General features: G+C 38.0%; 1 protein-coding gene across 2 annotated transcripts in view; it reads right to left on the bottom strand.

Annotated features, from left to right (window-relative positions):
- Positions 1-21030, bottom strand: part of KCNJ16 (potassium inwardly rectifying channel subfamily J member 16) — a 60449-nt gene extending 39419 nt beyond the window's left edge. For both annotated transcript variants that reach the window (XM_054671522.1, XM_009433160.4), the window contains exon 1: positions 20893-21030. The gene's annotated coding sequence lies outside the window, so the exon portion shown is untranslated. The remainder of the gene's footprint in view (positions 1-20892) is intronic.
- Between the last annotated feature and the right edge of the window lie 1598 nt (positions 21031-22628).

Genomic DNA, 22628 nt, shown 5'->3' with positions numbered 1-22628 from the left:
CCCCGTCTCTACTAAAAAATACGAAAAATTAGCCAGACGTGGTGGCGGGCGCCTGTAGTCCCAGCTACTCGGGAGGCTGAGGCAGGAGAATGGCTGAACCCCGGAGGCAGAGCTTGCAGTGAGCCGAGATAGTGCTACTGCACTACAGCCTGGGAGACAGAGCAAGACTCCATCTCAAAAAAAAAAAAAAAAAAAAAGAAGATTGAGTAATATAAAATGCCAAATTATCACAGATTTGAGCTAGATCAAAGGGATCTTGACCCAAGTTTGAATCAGTTTCAACATTTTTTTGGTACCACATTTGATATCCAGTGGCCCTAAATGATTTCCTAAATCTGGGCAGGGCTAATCTTGCCATTTAAAAGATTCTGTATAGAGATCCTAATAAAGATTGTGGAAATAAACAATGATCATCTGAACCAGAACAAGCAGAAATTATTTATCCAGAGCTTGCAAGGAAGACAGGCACTATCACTTTTGTTTGCCAGAGACTCACAGGCAGGCAGAGGAGTGGAAAATCTTTATAGTAGAAAAAGTAGAAAAGCTTCACGTTTGCCCTGATCAAAAGCTGTTGGCTGAGGAAGCTGGAGGTAGGCTATGTGGAAGCCGGGCTTCCTCTATAAATGGTTTGAGGAGCACATTTTCTTTCTCTGGTTGGTTCTAGGTTAGAAGTGAAGGCAAGCATAAGGAAAGCTGAGAGTCATTGACCAAGTTCTGACCATTTTGGGCCAAATGGCTACAAAGGTTATGATTGGGCTTCCTGGGCTGGTTCCTGCAGAGATTATGGTCAGAGTTGTTTTGTCTTACATGGTCTGGCCAGTATTTATTTGTATATTCAGCCTCTCAAGATAAAAAACATAGTATGTTGGTAAATGCTATGTGGGACAGCAGCTTTACACAAACATGTTTCTTAAGCCTATAGCCCACACCAATACTTATAAATTGAGCTATTTGTGAATTAAAAGTAAATTTACTCAGATGCTCACATAAGTTGAATCAAGAAAATAATATCTAATTGCTTTTTCTTAGGGAAGCTTGGTTTTCTTAGAAGTCTGTCTGTTAGCCAATATATTAAAGGTTGATTGATTTAATTATAATTGAATCTGTCTGAACTTAATAAAACCTACTGTGACAAATGCTCAGTGATGACTGGTGATGATTTTCTGTGGACAAATTCTATGGCCTTGCAAGATAGGATTTGGAGAGCAAGAGTTCCTGCCATTTCTCAGGACTGGTTAACTCTAGCCAGTAAGATATGTCATGTTCTTGGAAACATGATTTGCCTACAGTGCATTTACTTTCCAGTGTAATTCTATGTAGCATCCTAAATTGTTTCAAACCTGCGGGGGACAGTGGTATAATAAATTTCAGCCCTATCAAATCTACCACCTCGAATTTGTTTAATCACAAAAAATTAAGAAAATATATGTTATCATTCCCCCCACCTTTCACCTCATTGACTAATAAATAAGTGCAATGGATGGTTACAATAATTTAAATACCTCACCTTCCCATCCTTTCATTCTAGATGATATCTGTAGATAAAATACATACTTTTATTAATTGTTAGCAGTTCAAGTTCTTTCAACTTTTACAATTTCTCAAATTTCTAATTGCAACACTTACTACTGTTTTCTTCATGTAGATGTTTTCTCTTGTAGAAAGATTCAATTGATATTCCCACCTTTCCCACTTCTCTTACCCTCCAAAGCTTGAAACTATTGCTATTCCTGCCATGAAAATAAAGACCTAAAGACAGTCTTGGCCAAAATAGTTGAGACAGTTATTCCATGGAGACAATTCTTGAAGGTTACTTTTATTTTCACTTTGAGTTTTTCCAAAGCCTTAACTAAATGCAAATGTCACAATTGTTATTTCTCTTTAGGCAGTGATTTCTGGAAAATATAAAGGAAGCTTCAGAACACAGGGCTGTCTGGGGCACAAGAGACATTATGGAAGAAAACCTGAGTCATGAGCCATTGCGTCAATACCAAATCGCAATTTAAACCAAGTTTATAGGATAAATATTTTTGACAATGCTTCATGTCTTTCACCTTTCCCTAATCCATCATTAATTCTTCCCCTTATTTGCCCTTTTTATTTGTTTTTTTTCCTTACTCCTTGTGAAACATGTTCTATTTTTTGTTATCTGTACTAAGATCACCTGCTTGCTGACACCTAACCATATTCCAATAGTTATGGCAAATTACAGAACAATTGGCCAAGCCTCTTGAAAAGAATGAAAGATTTAAATAATAAGTAGAAAAATAAGTGCTTCCATGTGGTATTATCTTACCTCCCCATAATGGCCATAAAAAACTAAAAGCACAGTAAAAGAAAGAATTATTAGTAAGAAAATGAAAACAAAGCCATCCTTCATTTCACTATGTTTCTCTACCCTTTTATAAGGAAAGCATGGAATCTCCTGGAGTCTCTCATTTTCTTGTCATCACTATCTATTATGGGTTAAATTGTGTCCCAGAAAAAGAAATTTTGAAGTTCTAACTCCTAGTACCTGCAAATGAGACCTGATTTGGAAATAGGGTCTTTGCAGATGTAATCAAGTTATGGTAAAGTCATTAGAGTGGGCCCGGATCCAATACGACTGGTGTCCTTACAGGAGATCTGGACACAGACACACACACAGAGAAGAATTCATGTGAAGATGAATTGCACTGCTACAAGGAAGGAATGCCCGGGGCTAGCAGAAGCTAAAAGTGGAAAGGGGACATTCTCCCTTAGAGGCTTCAGAAGGAGCAAGGCCCTCCCAACACTACACCTTGGCTCAGACTTCTAGCCTCTTGAACTGTGAGAAAATACATTTCTGTTGTTTTATGCCACCCAGTTTGCAATGCTTTGTCACAGCAGCCTTAGACAAATAATACTATAGAGCATCCATACTTGTGTCCAAAAGGTTATTTCACCTTTTTTAGGTTTTCTTCCATTTCTTCCTTTCTGAGGAATCTTTTACTAACTTTCAACCTTTGCAAATTGATGGACTTGTTGGTTATATTTTATGTGTCAGCTTGACTGGCGAAGGGTTGGCCAGATAGCTGGTAAAACATTACTCCTGGGTGTGTCTGTGAGGATGTCTGGCATTTGAGATTAGCATTTGAGTCAGTAGACTGAGTAAAGAAGAATGCCCTCGCTAATATGGGGGGCATCATGCAATCTGCTGAGGGTGTGGATGGAACAAAATGGTGGAGGAAGGACAAACATCATTTTCCTTTTTCTGGAGATGGGGCATCCATCTTCTGCCCTCAGCCATCAGAGCTTCAGGTTTTTGGACCTTTGGACTTTAAATAAAATTTATACCATTGGCTCCCAAAATTCTCAGACCTTCTTAATCAAACTGAATTTCAGCACAGTTTTTCTAGTTCTCCAGCTGCAGATGGCATATTGTGGGACTTCTTAGCCTGCATAATTGAATAAGTCAATTTTCATTATGAATCTCATCTATCTATCTATCTATATCTATCTATCTATCTATCTATCTATCTATCTATCTATCTATCTGTTCTGTTTCTCTAGAGAACCTTGACTAATACAATGGACTAGTACATATTTCAGTTATTTCGAACTGTAAAACCTACTGCCTCTTACATAACTCATGCTCTGAGTTTGTTTTTCAGAAATGCTATTCTTAGGTTGTAAAACATCCCATGGGCAGGAAGTGATAAAAATCTTAAAATGTTGTTCTTTGACTTCACATGGTATCTACAGATCCATATTTTCTTGGAGGAAGGTAAACTTGCATATATGGTTTATTCCATAATTGTAAATATACAGGCTAAAAGTAGAAAACACTTATGTAAAAGATGTGATTTGAGTCATTTTGATCCTGTATGGAAACTAAGACTCATAAAACAATAAAAACACAATGAAAAACAAAATTAGGAACTTGCTATGGTTCATTCCAATGTGCTTTTAGGTAGATGTTTTAGGATTCTGTTATTTATAATGCAAAACAAATTTTAGCCTTTTTGGTGTTGCGTAGCATTCGTTTTTCTGTGTTAAGAATGAGGCTTAGCTTACACAATGCAAATAACCACAACCCCCCTCCAACCCAATAAATTACAGCTCTCACCCAAGCTGTCACAGGACATGGAATGTTAACATTCACTTGCATAGACTGATGAACTCCACACTCCCCAATTAAATGTAAATATTGCCCTGGAAATAAGTAAGGGAGAGGTGACTCTTGATAAAGTACATCAGGATGATTCAAGGGTATGTATTCAGTTCAAGCAAAGCAGCCCTTAAGTGTCTAATGAAGCCCTACCTAGGTAATAGCAAGAAACTAAAGGCTTATCTGGGACAACAGCAGAAAACTGTATTCTGCAACCAGTAGAATAGATGCCATGGAAACATCAGAGGAGTGGGGTGTGTGTGTGTGTGTGTGTGTGTGTGTGTACTGGGGGATAAGGTGGGGTGCTGAGTGGAAGGAGCACCCCAAACAAATACTGCATGTTTACTTGTTTGCAGCAAATCCTATTAAGGAGAAAATCCCATTATTTATCATTCCTAAGCCTAAATTTTGATTCTTTGACCCCTGTAAATGCGTACTATTCCATAGGCCTCTCCTGCACTGTGTTGGAGGAGGGTAGCTGGTTGTTAGCAAATTTATGATGTATAAGACGTGATTGTAGTCCACAGGAAGTTAGTAAGCTATTTAGAAGGCAAGATATAACAAACAGGAAATTATCTTATCACTTAAGTTGTGTTTTGACTTCAATTTTATTTTAGTTAACAGTCAAATGAGTGGGAAATGGTGACAGATGATGGTCAAATGAGTAGGAGGGGAAGTAGACAGCATGAGTGAGTTCTGAGGAGGACCTACTCACGATTGGTGTAATTCTTCTGAAAAGGTGTTGTGTAAAGGGTAGATTGGGCTATCACTTTGAAAGATATGCTTAGATGGATGAAAGTCAAGTAGGGGAGAACTTAACATTCTCCAGATGGGAGAAAGAAACAAGGCATTTTTGTAAAGTGGGAAGGCTGGAGTCATATAAGAGAAGTGGAGGCAGAGAAGGCCAAAAGATCAAGCTGAGTCAAAACTGGGAAAACATTCACCGGTTAGGCTAAGGATTTTGAATCTTTGTTTCATAGCCACAAATGTCCTAAAGAATACTTCTGGACAATGTTTTTGTTACATTGCTGGCAACTGAGCTAAGCAAAATGGTTGACACTTTTTCAGGTGATCTAAGTGGGTTAGCGGTATTGTGAGTGGGTTAGCGGTATTGTGAGTGGGTTAGCGGTATTGTGCACTATTTCATATATCCCTGCTAACCCGGGTAGATAAATCAAAAATTACTGAAGAGAAACTATAGAGCCTGATCATCCAAAATGATACTCTTGGGTTTTTCAATGTCTATCGTATGAACTTACTAAATGCACCCAATGAATTGGCAACACATTCTGTAAGTAGGACTCTGTGCCAGAATGAGGCTCATAATTCAGGCTAGAAAAGAAAAGTACCTGGGAAAATAAAGTCCAAGTGTTTCCATTGACCTCAATTACCCAAATAATGTGTGCAATGTTATCCAGCCAAAATGTAACAAAGGTGATCTGTTTTCTACTAGCTAAAGTTTTGTGAGATGACAGTGTTTTTAGGTCAGCTTTTCTCCTTATCTTAGAGTTTTCAAGCCTGTAGAATTTTCTTTAAAGGGAAAAACAAAAAACCCAGAACAATTACCCCCATTCAATCACAAAATCACCACCATCAGCCTTTCCATCCCTGTCCCTTTGGACAGAAGCAGAAACAGCCAGTTCTGCCTAGATTCCAGTTGCCCTGTTTTACCAGCACAATTACTTTGGCAGGAAGATAAGTAAGTGATTAAATCTGGGGTGGAGGCTAAAAAAATTAATGCTTGGGCAAATGATTTAACAGTGTCCTTGAGGTGCAGTGAGACAGCTGAGGCTGGATGGAAGTGGACTACACCAGTTTCCCTGTCGAGATCCCCTCTTTCAAAGCAGCAGCGCATAATTTAAACTTAGACCTGCAGTGGTGGAAGCAGTTATTACCACGGTTACAAAGTGTTAGCAGGATCAGCCTTTATCTTGAGTGTGATATAATTAGAGATTCTAAACAGAGGTAGTCAGAGGTGTGTGTTCTCTGTAAATACTGGAGTAACTAACTTTTAATCTTTTTATGTACATATAAATTTGATAAACAGAGATGTGGTAACCTTTTGAAAAAAATGTCACTTGCGGTTGTAAGTCTAGTTTATAGCTAAATATTTTCCCTCCTTCCCAGCAAGTTAAGATTATTTAATAGAGTGCCCTCGGGTTATAGACTACAGCAACTATGGAAACCCTGTAGTTTTATGCTTCAGTAACTGCAGGCATTATGTTTTTTTCACTGCCTCCCTCAAGTCACAAATTCCACCTTCGCGAACTATTAAAACATACAAACAAACAAACAAAAATTTTAAATGGTTTTGGATGATGTTTTTCAACTTCAGGAATCTGGAAATGCTGAGAGTTAAATAAAAGTAAACATACTTCTTCCCTCTTTTCTAGTAATTAAAACTCATATGCAAATTATGCAAGACTCTTAAATTAATTTAAAAATAAAAACTTACGGGGCCAACTGAAGTGGCTTAGACCCCAAAATTCCTGCTGTAGAACAGTCCTCAGAAAAAGAGTGAAATAAATGAGGATAGCGTGGCCCCAAGCATACGGCATGGTACCTGGCACAGAGTTGATACGTAACAACTACTGTATGAATTGAAACCATTTATAGGTTCAGGAAGAGGACATATAGGGATCAGAAGAAGAAATTGGCTTGATTTGCCTGTTTGTATTCCTGTGTTCCATACAGCAACGTAGGACCAGAGTAGCCGGTTACAAAATGAGAAAAGCAAAAGAAAGAAAACTTTCACACGTTCTGGTGGAAACGAGACTAAAAACCTTTTCTCATTAAGTTTTAAAATCGAATTTGACTTTTTAAAAGTCAATTTTAAATTCAATTTTAAATTGAATTGACTTTTTAAACTGAGGACTTTTATATTACCAAGCCATATTAGATCTACATATTTTAAGTCATTCAAGCCATAGGACTAAAATCGGCCACTAGGCAAAACTATTGTGGTATAATGGTCAGAATCACATAAATAAACAGGTCGTGCCACCTCCTTAATTTTTTTCCTAAGTTTCCTAGTTAGAAAAAAAAAAAAATCACTTGGCCTTATTTGATTTCTTTTCAATGGCAGCCACTAACCATTTTGAATATAGCCAAAGTGTACCATAAGTTACCCAAAAGAGGTAACTTTTCTTTCCATAGAGGACAAAATTTAATGAAGAATTTGGAATTAACCCTGGTGACAAGCTTTAATCCCCTGGGAATGTTACCATTTCTACAGTGCATGTTATGAGTTGTTTGTTTCAATTTCATTGCCCCAATATCCCTAAGACAGGGGTCCTCAACCCCCAGGCCAGGGACCGGGACCAGTCCATGGCCTGTTAGGAACCGGGCCGCACAGCAGGCGGTGAACAGCAACAGCAGACATCCAGCATTATCATCTGAGCTCCTCCTCCTGCTGGATCAGCGGCAGCATTAGAGTCTCATAGAAGCACGAACCCTATTGTGAACTGCACATCCGAGGGATCTAGGTTGTGCGCTCCTTATGAGAATCTAACTAATGCCTGATGATCTGAGATGAAACAGTTTCATATCCCCTCTCTCCTCCATCCGTGAAAAAAATCGTCTTCTACAAAACCAGTCCCTGGTGCCAAAAGGGTTGGAAACCGCTGCCCTAAAAGCTCTGTATCACAGCTATCGTTGATCCAATTTGAAAAGAAAACAGAAGTTTTATGGCGGTGAGGTGCCTTGGCCTAGACTACTGGTTTTCAAACTTTTTTCTTTTTCTTTTACTTTTTTTTTTTTTTTTTTTTTTTGAGACAGAGTCTTGCTCTGTCGCCCAGGCTGCAGTGCAGTGGCGTGGCGCTATCTCGGCTTCACTGCAAACTCCACCTCCCGGGTTCAAGCGATTCACCTGTTCTAGCGTTTGACATTTCCTTTTACGTAATTGCAACTTCTAAACTAAAGATCAGATCATACACTGGCATATTTTTCTTATTCTTGTTTTATTCATTGTTGGTACTTTTCTGATTTGATTCCTCATGAAAATAACAAACAACATTTGTGGTAGCACTTTGGAACTTAAGCCTTTTACATCGTCACATTTTATTATTTATTTATTTATTTATTTATTTTGAGACAGAGTCTCAGTCTGTCATCCAGGCTGGAGTGCAGTGGTGCAATCTCGGCCCACCACAACCTCTGCCTCCCGGGTTCAAGCGATTCTCCTGTCTCAGCCTCCCGAATAGCTGGGATTACAGGCGCCTGCCACCACAACCGGCTAATTTTATTTTTGTATTTTTAGTAGAGAACGGGTTTCACCATGTTGGCCAGGCTGATCTCGGATTCTTGACCTCAAATGATCCGCCCACCTTGGCCTCCCAAAGTGCTGGGATTATAGGTGTGAGCTACCGTGCCTGGCCTCCTTAAGATTTTTCTATGACAGAAGTAAAAGAGGAAAGAGGACACTGTAGTGGTTGGATGGTAAATGAAAGAAAAACAGAGGCCAGAATTGAAACCCTGGAATTTGAGTTTCCCTATCTGTCTTACACTAACATCACTTAATTTACCTGAGTCTTAGTATTCCTATTGCCATAATAAGAATTCTACTACCACTTCCTCTCACTACTCTCACAGAGTTGTTTTAAAGATAATGTCTATAATCCCAGCTCTTTGGGAGGCCGAGGCAGGCGGATCACCTGAGGTTGGGAGTTCAAAACCAGCCTGACCAACATGGAGAAACCCTGTCTCTACTAAAAATACAAAAAAAAAAAAAAAAGTAGCTAGGTGTGGTGGCGGGTGCCTGTAATCCCAGCTACTCGGGAGGCTGAGGCAGGAGAATATCTTGAACCCGGGAGGTGGAGCTTGCAGTGAGCTGAGATTGCACCATTGCAGTCCAGCCTGGGTGACAGAGTGAGACTCTGTCTTGAAATAAATAAATAAATAATAAAATGTGACAATTGATGTAAAAGGCTTAAGTTCCAAAGTACTACCACAAATGTTGTTTGTTATTTTCATCAGGAATCAAATCAGAAATTGTACCAACAATGCACAAAACAAGAATAACAAAAATATGCCAGTGTATGATCTGATCTTTAGTTTAAAAGCTGCAATTACGTAAAAGGAAATGCCAAACACTAAAACAAAGTTTATAAGGACCTTCAGAAGCCCAGTCATCCTCAACATGAATGTACTAATCGTTTCTTGGATAGGAAAACTGCCAAATTTTTTCCCAACTTAAATAGTAAACATCCTATTTCTTCAAGAGGCATTCTTCCATGGATGTTGAAAAAAATGATGAATAAATAACCATTTTTGTAAAATAATTTCTTGATCTGTAAACAATCTTAACAGCTTTTTGTCTTAAGCAGTGCAGTTTTCTTTTATTCACAGAACACTGAACATATTTTACCTTTAAAAATACACTTTTCTTGTGCTCACCTCTGGCTTTTGTTTGATACTCTCTCTGAAAATATACGTTTGACTTCATTAGTAATATGTGTTCTGAACCAAGGAAATACAGAATTTACTATGCAATAAATGGCAAACAAAATATTTTAGTGGATGACTTCAGATCATTGTTACTCTTCATTAACTAATTGTAATAAAAAATAAAAGTTAAGATTGCTTCACTTTCTCACAAAAATTCTCATTGTAAGTATTTCCATATCAAGAGCAGTATTTCTAACAAATCAATATTTGTATAATATTTATATTATCTTGAATTAATTAAGTAAAGACTTTTTTTTTTTTTTTTTTTTTTTTTTTTTTTTTTTTTTTTTTTTTTGAGACGGAGTCTCGCTCTGTCGCCCAGGCTGGAGTGCAGTGGCGCGATCTCGGCTCACTGCAAGCTCCGCCTCCCGGGTTCACGCCATTCTCCTGCCTCAGCCTCCTGAGTAGCTGGGACTACAGGCGCCCGCTACCACGCCCGGCTAATTTTTTGTATTTTTAGTAGAGACGGGGTTTCACCGTGTTAGCCAGGATGGTCTCGATCTCCTGACCTCGTGATCCGCCCGCCTCGGCCTCCCAAAGTGCTGGGATTACAGGCGTGAGCCACCGCGCCCGGCCAAGTAAAGACTTTTTAAACTAAAGAAACCTGTCGAGGCCTATTGGGCTCTAATTTTATTGACATTTTCCCCATCAAATAAATGGTGTCACAGTTGAATATTTGGTACAAAAGGCAGCAAACTTCCATCTGTCGTTGGGACCATAAAGAATGGTTACATTTTTCCCCATCAATAAAACATTACTTTCGTTAGATTTGGTATTATCCTTGCTCAATGGAGTAAAATCTTTATTGATTTTTGTTGGTAAAGTTCTGTTTGTATTTATTGATTTTGAGGGAAATAACAAATTCTTACGCTGGAACATCTAGTGTTCTGCCCATTGAATAAAGTGAAGATCTTCTCTGTGGTTTGCTTTTTTTATTCCTTAAATGCTTTGATAGAGAAAGAATAAGCTAGCGGTTGATGTATGAAATAGACTACTTCAATAAAATCAATCATCAGAGGCATAGAGCAGAATTGAGGTGGTAGGGTTTCATTCTCCTTTATTATTTCAATGCCTGAGCATTTCTCAGGATTTCACTTGGAGTTATGTACAAAGGTGTCTTGACTAGTGGGTATGTAATCCAAAGAACGTGTTAATATAACTTAGCATCTCCAGTAATAACACAGATATGAATTTATGGGGAATTGAGGCTCTTTAGAAGACATACACTACTGGTTAAAAGCCCATGCCTTTACTACATGACTACATAGTTCAAATCTAGCTATGTCATTTACTGGCTGTGTGACATCAGAACATCCCGACCTTTCAGTGCCTCTGTTTCCTTATCGTAAAAATAAAGTCTGTTATGAAGACCGAATCAATATTTTTAAAGCATTTAGAATGGTGCATGGCACAGGTTTAGAACCCTGTGTTGTGAAATTTAAAAATAAATGGAAAATGTAATGTCTGACACATGTTCCTTTGTTATTGGCAGGTGAAAATTGTGTGTCTCCATGTAGTGGTATATGGTCCACGAAAGATTCAGAAATAGTTTCTTTTTGTGACTTTGAGGACAGAACAATTGAGATGTGGAAATAAACCCTTTAACAAGATGATGAGCTCACCTGTCATTGTGACAGTATCTTCATGATACAGAGAAAACATGGAGTCTTTGAAATACACAAAATCTACCCAACTAAGTAGCCTTGAAGGAAGATAAACTGAGGCAGAAGATTAAGATGAAAGCGTTGGCCAAACACAATCTAAGAAAGAAATAGAACAAAAATCTATAGAAGATGGTGCCGATAAACAAGTAGTTTTCACAATATAGGTTTGGTATAAACATTTGAGGGTTTAATTTTTATTATTATTATTATTATTATTATTATTATTAGTGATCAAGGAATTTTACTAGTGTTTCTTAACGTATCTGTCATTTTCCTCAGCTTAAAGGAGAGATAAGCTATGTGAAAGCAGGGCAAACACCCATGGCAAGTGGTTGGTGGATTAGCAAAATCAGCATAATTCCATGAGCAAAAGGACTGGGGTTAGTGTAGGGGACGTGGTTGCTATCCATTCAGCACCACCGCTCTACCAGAGGAAATGAAGCAAAGACCAGGGAATCTTACAGAATTCAAACTTATTAAAATGTCTACCATGAATGGATTCCTTTGTGTTTTGCTTTTAAAAATAAAGGTAATCAAACATCAGATAGTCAACATGAGACTCTGAAAAATTGTTAAAAGTTTAACACTTCCAAAGCTCGTTTGTGTGTATTAATCTCATTTTATGTGTGTTAAAGAAGCAAGCCGTTCTATCATAACACGCATCAGGTGGATTATGACTCTCTCCTACCACTTAGTGGACTCTTCAATGTCAGGGACAATGTCTCTATCACTTGTTTTTTGTTCTGAATGGACGTGTCAGATGTGGTATATTTGGATTGTACCAATTTAACTAACTGAGACTACATGTCTCAGAATTCCATTCCCTTCATAGTTTCAGGCCATGGGAGTCATCTTGCATGACTTATGTAAGGTGGAAGTGAACCAGTAGCCATATTCTTTCCACAACAAGTCACTGTAGGGCACAAGGTGCTCAGGCGACCCACGCAGGTTGTCACTGATATACTGGCACACATTATGGATTGGCAGGTGAGCCCACTGTGCCTACACATCCTGCTGGTCTCCTCTTTCAGTTTCTATGGCTCCTGTGTTACAGAGGGAGGGTACTGTGCTGCTGGCCACCCCCGTTATCAAGTTGGAGGCTCGAAAGCCATGGGACACCAACATGGGCTTCATTTCATCTTGGTGGCTTCTAGCTAATCCTCACTGGTTTCAATATTCTATCTTCCTCCACTTCACACCACTATGTCCTTCCAGTTGCCTGCCCTACAACTTTAGACTCCAGCGCCAGATACAGGGATGTCAGCTTCACATAGACTATGTACCAACTGTGTAAAGTCAAATTTTTATGATATATATACAGTCACGTGTCACTTAACAATGAGGATATATTCTGTCAAATGCATCATTAGGCAATTTTGATGTTGTTTGAACATCATAGAGTGTATATACGCAAACCTAGATGGTATAATCTACTACACACCTAGGCTGTATGGTATAGCCTATCACTCCTAAGCTACAAGCCTGTACAGCATGTGACTGTACTGAATGCTGTACACAATTGTAACACAATGGTAAGTATTTGTGTTATCTAAACATAGAAAATGTACAGTAAAAATATGGCTTTAAAATCTTTTGAGACCACCATCATATATGCACCCCATCGTTGAACAAATTGTCATTGTGCAGCACTTGACTATACACATCCATATGTGTATATGTATGTATATACACACATACAATACAGGTTGATCATAACTGTCTATATAGTATATATCTAATATATATCATATAGATATGTATGATATATATACACAATTTTGGACTTCTCCTTCTCACCTGCTACATATATTATAATATATATCTCTTTACATATTATATATATATAATATATATAATCCCAGCTACTCGAGAAGCTGAAGCAAGAGAATTGCTTGAACCTGGGAGGTGGAGGTTGCAGTGAGCTGAGATCATGCCACTGCACTCTAGCCTGGACAATAGAGCAAGATTCCATCTCAATAATAGATAAATATATTGTCCAAGTAGTTCTGCTTCTCTAATCAAACCTTGACTGTTCAAACCTATTAACTGTTTGTTGAGGGAACGTGTAAATGAATGAGGGAAATATTTTTATTTTGTAGATGAAGAAACTGATGGTGGAGAATTACTTACTTTAAAATAATAATAAATGTATAATAATAGGAAGACAGCAGCTCCTGACTTTGGGCCCAGTGTTCTTTCTGCTGATCCACAAATGCCTTTTTTAGTCTACCTTACTTATCTCCTAGTATGTAGAAGAACTGAATCTTTGTAGGTGAATTTCTACTACCATCTTAAGCACTCCATCCAGGTGTGAAAAGATGTTCTGGCCACCTACTCCATAAAGATAGTGGCAGCAAGTTAATACCAATGTATAAAGCACAGGGAATGGGCAACTTCAAAAGAGGGGAGAGCCTCGACAAGCAATTGTCATGTTTTTGGTGTTAGTTGTAGTTCCATTTCTTGGAAATACCTACCTTACCTCTGAACCAAGGGTCTTTGATAAGTAGGAAAACACTAATTAGCTTCTCCTATCTCTTTTCTGCTCTCCACATGTTCAATTAAATTCTCCTCTCTCTAGAATCAGTCCCAGGTAACTGGGAAAGAGTTCAGTATTAGAACTATAGTTTCAAGTGGTTTGGGGGCCTAGAAATGGACACTAAAAACATTCTCCCATCTAAGTTACTCTCTAGGTCATACTCACTTCTGTATTCCATTTTACCCCCTGCCACTCTGCTTTTATCTTCACACTGAAAACCCTACACTCTGAACACTGAACTTCTCACATTTCCCCAAATCTGTTAGGCTCTTTATAACTTGGCAGACAACTTTTCTTCCTTCTAGCTAAAACCTGAATACTGTATTACTTCCACAGTAAAGCTTCCCTTGATCTCCCAGGCACAGTTGTTTTTTCTGTCAGTGTCCTCCTTTGCTAGACTTTGACTTTCTCAATGTCAGGGAGCCGATGGACTAATCTTTACATACCTAGTGACCAACAGAATGAGTCACTGCACATCAACCGAGAAGAAAGGAAAGAACGTTTGTTCAATTCATGAAGCCAAAGTGTAAAAGACAACAACCTTCTGTTTACTGAGTGGCAGCATGGTCACTGAATGCTATTATTTTCATGTCTAAAATAACCAGGTACACAATGTTGTATTAATGGCATAGCAATTATCATGGTATTACTTTGTGAATAATTAATACAGACGCTTATTTTACAAACACACACACACACACAGCATGGTGACTCTTAACAACTAACGTCTCAAGGACACAATTTTGGACTTCTCCTTCTCACCTGTTAACTCTGCTCGCTCTGTACCCCTGTGCTTCTGTTGCACAAGCTGCCCTAACAGAGCACAACCAAATTCCATACACAACTCGAGAAACAGTGCCCACTGTTTACAACAGCAAAAACAGGGATGAGCTAACACAATAGTGCAGACACACATGAACAATATTCTGCCTACAGAAATATAATGCATAAAAATATTGCCCTGATTTCTATTGTACTTGATCCCTGCATGTGGAAAGTGCATTTTGCTTCTGTTTGGTTTTGTTTGGGTCTGTCTGTGATTTGCTTTGTTCAGTTTTTTCTCTCTGAATGTTTCTTTAGCTTTTAACTTCTAAGTGCAAATGGCCTAATCTTATCTTCAGCTCAATACTGTTATCTAATACAGTTAAATAAAATTTTAATCATGAGGAAATGAAACCACCTCCTATTCCCATAAAGCCTAAATTTAAATGTGTGTAAATCATAAGTCTTAGATAATTTGTTCGAATTAGCCACTCCACGTTCTCCTTGGGCGTGAGATCGAACCACCCACAAAATGGCTCAATTCTGATCCAAATGAAAGGCAAGTTACAAAATAAAGAGCATTCTGGATATGACAATCCTGGTGCATAACTCATCATCTCTAATATTCTGGAACCTTCCCAAATTTTGGTTGCAAGTCTGGGAAGGATTTTACTTTCTCAATAAAATAAACAAATAGAACTCAATAACATATTACAAGAACACTAACAGGTCATCTAAGAACCAAATTCATTCATCAGATATGGCTAAGTGTGTCTTGCACTTGCTGGCTGGTGAGAGCTATTAAGCCCTAGTTTAGCAGACCTCCTGTGCTGTCTTCAGTACAGGAAAACCTTGAATCAGAGATCTAGCGAACAATTTTGAGGTCCAGCCAGTAGGCCAGGCACCTTGTTTTGTGAGCTTACTTTAGATTATTTTCCCGAAGTAGAGACAGAATGTCCTGAATTACCCATTGTTTGGCTCAGCCTCACATGAGATGAGGAGAGCACATAGTTGTGAAAAGACTGGCCAAGTTTGTGGGTTAGTGGATATTTTTCTGGGGCACAGCCAACTAACTAATCAAGTAGTAACCAAACCCAGGAATTTTCCCTCACAAAATTCATCCTTTAATAGTACTTCTCAAAATTTTCCATTAAAAAAAATAAACCTTACAAAGCAGAAGATAAATGAGTACATTACCCCTATTACTACCCCAAGTCCGGGGGTATTTGAGGATATAAGATAAATGACTGGGCCCGAGCTCAAAATATTCCACGGTCTTATGATAGTTTTTCTTTTAGTCTTAAATATAAATATATATTTATTGTTGGATATATATTCATACCTGCATTATGAAAATAATTTTAAAGCATTTATCAGTAAAATTACTCAGTTCTTTTACTCCCCATCCAAATTGTTGAGTGAAATTAATACTTCTAAAAGGTATACGATGTTAATCTCACGGTTTCTCAGAGATCTTGGTATGTTGCCACTACTGTAAACACAGTTATTCAGAGGTAGGACTCATACATATGAACTACATGAAAACATGGAGGAAATTATATAACAGCCAAAATATATGATATGGATAGTGATTTTAATGGAAGAGCAAGCAATGTCATTAGAAGGTTGGACTGTCACTGTCAGTGTCTCAGAAATAACTTACTCTTTACCTCAATTTAAAAAAATCTTTTTCTCTTTAACCAAGTTGCATTACAAAAAAAGCTATAGCATTAACAATGCTGTACTGCCAGATGTGGTTGCTCACGCCTGTAATCCCAGCACTTTGGGAGGCCAAAGTGGGCGGATTACTTGAGGCTAGGAGTTCGAGACCAGCCTGGCCAATATGGTGAAACCCCATCTCTACTAAAAATACAAAAAATAGCCAGGGATGGTGGTGGGTGCCTGTAATCCCAGCTACTTGGGAAGCGGAGGCAAGAGAATTGCTTGAACCTGGGAGGCGGAGGTTGCAGTGAGCCGAGATCATGCCACTGCCCTCTAGCCTAGGCAATAGAGTGAGACTCCATCTAAAAACATAAAAATAAATAATAAAATAAAAATGCTGTACTAAATTAATGGATGCTTCTATATGCAAATGATGGTATTTTTAGGCAGATCCATTTTATGAAATTTAATATTTATATGATTACCAAAGTATGATTCTTAATTTCTTTTAGAGAAATGGAAGCTTGAAACATATAATGTCTAATAACTGGATGGCAAAAGACAATCAGGATGAAGTTGGATTCTGTTATTGTGATGTTTAATTTTATATGTCAACTTGGCTAGGCTATGGTACCCAGTTGTTTGATCAAACACCCGTCTGGATATTGCTAGGAAGATACATATTAGATGTGAGGAACATTTCTCATCTGTAGACTTTGAGAAAAGCAGATTATTATCCTCCATAATGTAGGTGGGCCTTATCTAATCAGTTGCAACCCTTAAGAGCAAAAACCAAGATTTCCTGGGAAAGGAGTTCTGCTTCAAAAGTGTAACATACAAATGCCGTCCAAGTTTCCTATTCTGGCATACTCTGCAGATTTGAACTCAATACTGCAATGTCAACTCTTACTAGAATTTCTACCAGCCCGCCCTACAGATTTCATACTTGCCAGCCACCATAATCGCTTGAGCCAATTCCTTAAGATCTCTCTGTGTTTTTCTCCCTCTCGCTCTCCTGTATCCTGTTTCTTCTGCTTCTCTAGAGATCCTTGACTAATAACCAAACATTAGTAGAAAAAAAGACCATTTTAAGAGAACTGTCTGAGTTCTCTTAAGAGTGAGTTTCTGACAGTGGAAAATCTTGTAATAGAGTTCATAGTGAAAATGATATTTCAGTGTCTAAAAGTTCTGAATTCCACAAGCACACCCAGGACAATATTAACCTGCCTCAAACTTGGCTATCATCCTTCTTGCCTTCCTGGAAAAAAGTTTGGTTGGTGTGCTAATTGTACGTTATGTTATGATGGTGCTGGACCATTGCATGGCTCTTAATTATTTACAGACATGCCTTTTTCTGCCAGGCTGGGGGCAGGGACCAGATCTTTGTTATCTTTGTCCCCAGACTGTCTGGTACAGTGGTACTTAATAAATGTTTATTGATTGCATGAGAACATGCCTCTGATTTAAAATGGGATACAACAAAAAATTAAAATTTACCAAAACAAGAGTGTTTTTGGTCATGTTTGCTAGAACACACATTTTTCTTAAAATAAAAAAGATAACTGAATATTTGTTTCTCAGTTAAAAGGAGAGCAAATCTTACAAAATACAATCTGAAGCCATGTAACCATTTGGAGTCTTTAAAGCTATTTTCATATAAGGAAAATAAAATTAGGAATGGAGGTGATCTTTTTGGAACATGTTAAGGTAAAAATCACCTTTTTTAATGCGGAGTTGTTGGATAAATCTAATTTGGGACTGTTTCTTCCCCAAATGATTGACTTTTTAAAATTTTTCTTATACACCTGTCAGCAGTTTCAGATCTAGTTTTAGGAGGGGGAGAATGTGGAGCCATGGCAACTGGGAAAAGTTGCATTTAATAGTGAGAAGCCTCTATTAGAATGTTATGTTTTGCATCCAGATCCTTGATTTCAGAGTAGAACTTTCTGGAGCAAGGTGAGGGAAAAAATCTGATCCTATCTTTTTCATTTAAAAGCAGCTATGCAAAAAAATAAAGTCATCCACCCCTTGTGTTTAACAGAGTGAAATAACTACAAAGCCTAGGGTCCATAGGCCCTAAAGCATGATGATAAAAATAGTTCTCCTCCCAGTGTGCAGAGGCTAACCAGCTAAGAAAGCAAAATGTAACTGTTTTTGTATAGGAAAGCATTCTTCATGCAATGCATTTCAGATAAACTATCTTTTTTTTTTTTTTTCTGAATCTGGGCCCTTGGGCCTGAAAAATTTAACCAAGAATCAGCTATTTGAGTTTACTTTCATTTCCCATAGACATCTCAGAAGATGAGCCCTTATTACCATGGTTTCCAGCAAAGGGGCCATTTGGAGATGCCAAAGCTGATGGATGGACTCACTAAAATGCAAGAAAAAACAAACAAACAAACAAACAAACAAAAAACACAAGCTAACCAGGAAAGACGCATTTGGAGAAAGACTTCTAATTCTGTTTACTGTCCATGAAATCTACTTTTACTTAGATTTCTTAGTTGCCTGTCTCTTGACAACATCTGGTTTGAGCTACAGAGGGCCTGGCTTCTGTGTTGAGATTTGTGTTTCCCTTACAAGTTTCATGTTGGTGAGCATATTCTTAGCCTCAGCACAGCCTTGATGTTCAGAAACCTTTTTATTTACTCCACTGGGTACACTGGAGGAGCCTAACTTCATTTGCTCTCATGCTTATGCTAATTCTGCTCATTCTCACATCTATATTTTGTTCACTTGTATCATCAGCCTGTCATCCGCAATACTCCTCACTGTCTCTCCACTTATCTAAATCTACACTTCCCATGGTCTTTTCTAACATCTCAGAAACCTTCTCTGACACTTGTAGCTTGCAGAATCGTATCTTTCTTGGTAAATATTATGGCACATCTACAGGACCTCATGTATTCCCTGCTACTCCCACTCCTGCAATTTTGCTTCAGGCACACTGGCCTCTTTGCTGTTTTGTTAACTCGCCAGGCACACCTCAGCCTTAGGGCTGTTCCATCTGCCTGAACTGCTCTTCTCCAAGGATTCTACATTGCTCACTTCCTTGCCACCTCCAGGTCTTTGGCTAAATATCACCCCCTTAGTGAAGACTTCTTTGACAGTTCCATTTATAAATGGAAAATGGTGGGAGGTAGCTTTGAAGATGGCTCCCAATGATCTTCTTATGCTGGAACTCAAGTTCTTGTATGAGGACAAGTGGTAGGTTTTACTAATTTAACAAAGAAAATACCTGTATTATTTCGGTGCCAAATATTTACTTTCAATGCCCTTTATATATTTTGCCTCCAACTATACTTTTTTTCCATTTCTAATTTTCAATTAATTTATATCCAGGTCTTAACTTGTACTCACCACTAATCTATATAATAGAAGAAACATGTATTTTTCAATATCCTTGAAGACTCTTGTTCTCTCTCATGCTGAAATTCTTGTTGAGAAAAATGCATTAAAATAGAATATTGAATTCCTCTCCCAAAGCAGTCTTTTCTTGCAGTTTCAAAGGTTGTCAGTCTTGTTGTGTATGAGACTAATAATCTTAGATTTATCATAATTATCGTGTTCTAAAAATAAACAAGCAGGATTACATCTCTAAGTTACTCAGGCTCTCTTTCTCTTTCTCTCTCTTTTGATTTGAATTGAACTCTGAACCTTGTTCACTTTTAAATTCTTTTTGGCTGAATTTCAGGAATTCCTTAAATGTATTCTGCAAAACAGCTGTGGTTTGGGTACTTCATGTTCCTTTATTGGTTAAAATCTGACATAAAGAGTGGCTAGTCTACATTTCCCATACTAAAGTAACAAAGGTGCATTCATACATTTTTTTCTTCTTCAGGATCTGGCTCTTACTAGCCATAAGAGTAATATTTAGCAGAAATACTCCAGTACTCTTTTTCTAAAGACCATTCAGTCCATGTAATACGCATGATCAAAATTCATCTGGCTTATAGAAATGTTATTGTTTACTACCTAAATATACCAACAAGGAAAACTGTTCAATTATATATGTCAGAGAATTCATGGCATCCAGAGAGCAAAGTTTTACAAGCTCACACTTTTCTGACTAAATACTCAAAACAAAATTTTAAGATTTTTAAATGATAAGAAAAAAAAAAGCTTTGGAGGGATTAAGGTGAAAACAAAAGGAGAAAATTCTTCACTTTCAATTTATGTTAAAATAAATCTAGAAAAAATAGATCTTTTATTTCCTTTCAATGATTATAGACAACTATTAAAAAAACCTGTATTTTCTCTGAGCTTTTTAAGAGAGGGGGTATAAAATACATATTTTTCAATATTTGCAATTATATGTTCATAAGTGCATACAGGATGCAAAAATCTGGTTTTGAAAGACATTGCAGAATACTCCATATGGTATGAATATAATAAAGCCACTTTTAGACATTTACAAATATAATAGCAGGCAAGGGCTGTTTAACAGACTCTGTAAACACCAATGTGAGACTACTTTTAACCAAAGCTTCAAAATAACTTAAGGAATATGACACACTGTTTGATTCCTCCTTAAAGCACTTGGATAAAAAATTAAATTATCTTAATTGCATTTAATTGATCATTAATATTTACATTTGCTGGAAACAAAGTGTTGCTGCTCCCCAAACACAGATGCCAGCAAGAGCAAAACATAGGCTGAATGACATTGTATCCATAGCAATAATAGCACTTACCTTTATTCACTCTCCCCACAGAGAATCTATGAGCTAGGTGCTTTCAGCTGGGCAATGGTAGAGAATGCTCTTTAGTTAATAATAAAGGAAAGAAAAGCTCCAGACACCAAGAACCTGGGTTAACCATTGACACCGGTTTGTTCCTACAGTTCCTCCCTGGGAATCTACATAGGTAGCCCCTGGCATCGTTATCAAGCAAGCCATAACCAGTCAGCTGTGGCAGTGATTACCTCACCACCTCTGTACCTCTGGAGGAGGTACAGTGTGAAGGTCACCCAAGTATATCCTGACTAAGTTTTTACTTGATCAGGGATACAAAGGAGGAAGATTTGCTGGGCCAGAACTATGCTCAACAATGCCAGTAAGTGACTTAAATATCTACAAACAGGATTGTTGAGAGACGACCTATGGAAATGCTCATGCTAGTTTTCAGACTCTGTTGGAATAGTACAAATAAATCCCTTTCATCAGAACTCTTTGTCTACATCTTAGCAGCTGAGGATTGGGATTGCATGCTGATGAAAAGTGAGACAGGATAATGACAGGTAGCTAAGCATCCATTCAGTCTTTTATTTACCAAACCTTTAATGATTATTTTTCCTGTGCTGCCTAGTTCCAAAGAACATGAGTTCACAGTTGATTAGCCCTCTGACTAATCAACATGGATGGCAGAAATTGGTGTTGGAAAGTCTTCCTTCCCTCAACCCCAGGAATCAGAGCTCGAGCCTGAGATGGTGAATACAATGCAGGCTGTGGTATAGGTTTTGCCTGGCATTGAGTCCTAATGGGTTAAATAAAATGGTGAGGTGATCACGTGGTCAGTGCTCTCCAGGAGGTAGAAAAGTGAGTGATCAGGGAAGAGGTAGGTTTATAATGCTAGAATCAAGAGAAAGATCCAGAAAATGTGAAAATCAGCCATGGGGAACTAAACAAATAGCAACCCTAGGCTCTTCAGAACCTGGGGGAGTTGTGTCCAGGAATGCTCAATAGAAGTGTTATGCTAGCAAGGAATTAGTTTTTCCTTTGCTCCACAGAGCGGTGGCAGCCAGGGGATCTAGGGAACCACATCAGGCTTGGTTAACACTGCAAATTTAAGAGGCCTTTTCTAGGTTCTGACAGTCGTTGCTGTTTGACGGTTGTTAGAGTTTTGTTTCCATTTTTAAAAGCATGAACACTTGAGGAAGTGGACTTCTATGTTGGCACCGCCACTTACTAGCTGTGTGACACTGAGAAACTGCTTAACCTTTCTGCAACTCCATTTTCTCAACTGTCAAATGGGGATGATAATAGCAACAACGACAACACCTACCACAGATAGATAATTCGTGTTCCAGACTCGTAGCTGTCACTGAGGTATACATATTCTGATAGGAAGACCTATTTTGCAATCTGTTACACAATATCTGCAGAAGAGTTTGGACTCTCCAAGGGACCTATCTTTTCATTCATCCGTAAATCTCAGGTAAGCAGTGAATGCAGAGGTTGCCTTTTCTGTTAAAAAAAAAAAAATTGAAGACTAAACAAATGCCTACATTTCCATAACAATTGCAGCAACTCTCATGGTGGTTTATCCATGGTGTTGTTCAATATTATCACTTAATGCTGCTCAATTACTGCCTTGTTTGAAAGCAGAGCACACTTTGTTAGAGTTCTATCTCAAAAGACTTAAAAAACACACACACACACAAAAATGGACAGGACTCCCTCTGCTCTGCAAAGACAATTTCAGGAAAGGT

The sequence above is a fragment of the Pan troglodytes genome, chromosome 19 (genome assembly GCF_028858775.2).
Source record: "Pan troglodytes isolate AG18354 chromosome 19, NHGRI_mPanTro3-v2.0_pri, whole genome shotgun sequence".
Taxonomy (NCBI): Eukaryota; Metazoa; Chordata; class Mammalia; order Primates; family Hominidae; genus Pan; species Pan troglodytes.
Note: the sequence above shows the minus strand (reverse complement) of the source record. Positions and strands in the feature narration are given on the sequence as shown.